Raw genomic sequence first — 3,117 nt, 5'->3', positions numbered from 1 at the left:
ATCTGGCCAAGACAATAGCCAGGGACAAGCCAGTGAGTACTTTGAATGTACTCGCAAACATTAAGAACACATGCATAATATGACGGCGATGCGCTGAAAATATTCTATGAACATGACGTCAGTCACCAATGATAAATAAAATTCTGATGCGTACGAGCATGTTAAATATGAATCTGCAATAACATAGCAATATAAAAATTATGAAATAAATAATAAACATGCCACAGTCGGGCGTCTGAGCGACACCACATACAAGGCTTTAAAAGAAATGCCACAGTAGGCCGTCTGAGTGACACCACATACAGGGCTTTAAAAGAAATGCCACAGTCGGGCGTCTGAGCGACACCACATACAAGGCTTTAAAAGAAATGCCACAGTCGGGCGTCTGAGCGACACCACATATAGGGCTTTAAAAGAAATGCCACAGTCGGGCGTCTGAGCGACACCACATACAGGGCTTTAAAAGAAATGCCACAGTCGGGCGTATGAGCGACACCACATACAGGGCTTTGAAAGAAATGCACCCGAGGGTAGGATCACATCCTCACATAAAATGACGCATGCACGCGTCGAGGTGGTGTTATCACCGAGTCAACAACACACACAAAAGTATTATACCAGGGCTCAGAATGCTTGCCTTCAGGTCATGGGAAGGAAGGGTGCATCCAAAACATCTTGAAATCTTCAAAAATCACGTCGAAGGCGTAATCTGGAAATACGCTTCCACTTATCCAGCGTGGCTGTGTCTGAGCCACTGATAGTGGGCCCGCCTGGCCCACCAGTCATGTTTGACTAGTCTATTCTCCCTCCTCTTCCTCTTCCCGAGAGAGGGGGCGGGACTCCGGCGACACTCGCCGGCGAACAGCGGCACCGTTCAACAAATGGAGGTCACCCGCGGGCTCAGGGGGTCGAGGCGGTTGCTCCGGTGGTGGTTTCGTCCTCTGGGGTGGTCGGGGCTGCCGGCGGTGAGCTTCACGGCGGACGGTGGTCGTCGGAGAAAGTGATTTTGAGGCGGCAGTGGCTTTCGACCAAAATCGAGTAGGGGGACGCGCTCACGGGAGGAAGGGAATGTTCCTGGTGGAGAGAATGGAGAGGGGGAAGCCTTGGTGGTGCTGGACTGGGCGGGTCAGTGGCGGCGGCTGGAGTCGCCGGAGAGAAAGGAGATGACCCCTTTCCCTATTATTGACGGCTAGGGGGCACGGGTGGGACGGTGTGAGGCTGCCTGCGTGCGGGTTTGAGCTCGAGGGCCTCTTATATAGGCGATGGAGGTCGGTTTGCGGCGGCCGTGGATAAGCTTGCCGGCGACCGCCGTTCTGTAGCTAGGGCGACATGGCGGCGACGTGCGCTAGAGGATGGAGTTGTGGATGAGCACGCACTGCTCCAGGAGGCAGGTGGCAAGCGCTGGTGGCTTGGGCGGCGCCGACACGGCCGAGGCTGCAAGCGTCCGCCAGCTAGCCGCCACGGTCGTCCTGACGGTGGCGCTGTGGGGTGCCAGGTTGGTCAGGGTGGTGTGGCGGTGCAGGGGAACACGGAGCATTGGCTTGGACCGGTCACGGGCCGGATTGAGTGCGGTGCGTGACGCGGCGGCTCGGGCGCTCGTGGGTGCCAAACGCACGCTCTGGGCGCACCCAGAGCACGCCCGGGACATGCTCGACGAAATGCCAGGGCATCCTAGGGGTTGCGGTTGAGGCTGGCAATTAACAGGACTAGTCTAGGCTTAGCAAGGGGACTGAGGGACATGGTGGATTGGTCAGGGGCTCAAGTTCACCATGAAAACTTGGATTCATGCCAAATCTGGCTGTGCACTCAGAGTGTTTGACAAAATGCCAAAGGCACCTAGGTAGTTCTCGGAGTGGCCAAATTCTCAAGAGCAGTGTCTCTATGGGTGCAAGAGGGTGTGGTGAAGTTAGTTTGCAAGAAGGAGAAACTTGCTAGTGCAAGTTTTGCCAAACTACACTTCTGGACAGGAAGCAAATGGCATTACAACATGAGCTAAAAGTGTTCCGAACAGGGCATGCTCCTGGACTTAGGGGTTTTGCAGGGTTGACTATAAGCATGAGAAAGCACAAAGTCACTTGAGCAAGGAAGGATGGGGTTGCAGTAGAAAACACAAGTCTGGTCCAGAATGAAAAAGAGGTTGATGCACTCAAATATTTCAAAGAACATCACTATGTTTTTGCATAAAGTTGGATGGCATGCTACTACTGATATCCCATAATTTTGGTGGAGGCTCTAGGGAAATATTTAATTGGGTTGTAGTGCAAAAATGCCCACTGGACCAGAGAAGAAAAACATGTGTAACACTCAAAATAAGCAATGAAATAATTTTTTTATTACACAAAAGTGATCTAGGTGCATCATATGACATCTCCTAATTTTGGTTGAAATATTAGTTAAAGTTATCAACAGGCTGCAGTACAAACAGAGCTCCAAAAATATAAAACAAGCCATTTTAATGATTAAAGCTCATGGTGAAATAATTTAATAAATAAATCTACTAATTTAGAAAATGTTTTAATGAGATGGCATAGAAGTCCAAAATTTTGGAAAGCTCCACTTGGGAAAGATAAAACCCAACAACATAAAAGAAAAGTTTTCTTTCTGAAATCCACAGAGAAGTCCAGAATGCAAAAATTTAAAACTCCTGGCAAGATTTTAATATCAAAAACTTGGTTAAATATTTGGGGTGTTACAATTACTAACCCCCTTAAGAAAAATCTCGTCCTCGAGATTTGCTAAGGGTTGTAAAACAAAAAAAACTATTACTAGATCAAAAGATCATTTTACACAAGCGGTAAAAAGAGGCTACAGTGAGAGGGCATTAAGTGGTGAATAACTACAGTGTGGCACTAGCGCTGTGCGGAGAAGTTCCACGCTTAGGAAAACAAGCAATCTCTACGATGGATGTGTCACATCCCTAGCTTCTGGTAATGCACTAGGCTAGACCTCTTGCTGCATCATGTTTAAATTCAAATGAAATTAGAATTGAGGAATTTTCAAAGCCTCAAAAACCTCTAAAAATAACCAACAATTAAATCTTCTCAAATGTGTCCAAGAAAATGTTCCTGTTATTCTCTGGAACTATTGGCAAGAGGTAAAATCCAAACCAATATTTTT

This window comes from Triticum dicoccoides, chromosome 6B, assembly GCF_002162155.2.
Source record: "Triticum dicoccoides isolate Atlit2015 ecotype Zavitan chromosome 6B, WEW_v2.0, whole genome shotgun sequence".
In the NCBI taxonomy this organism is placed as follows: domain Eukaryota; kingdom Viridiplantae; phylum Streptophyta; class Magnoliopsida; order Poales; family Poaceae; genus Triticum; species Triticum dicoccoides.
The sequence above is the reverse complement of the archived record's forward strand: the minus strand, read 5'-3'. Positions refer to the sequence as shown.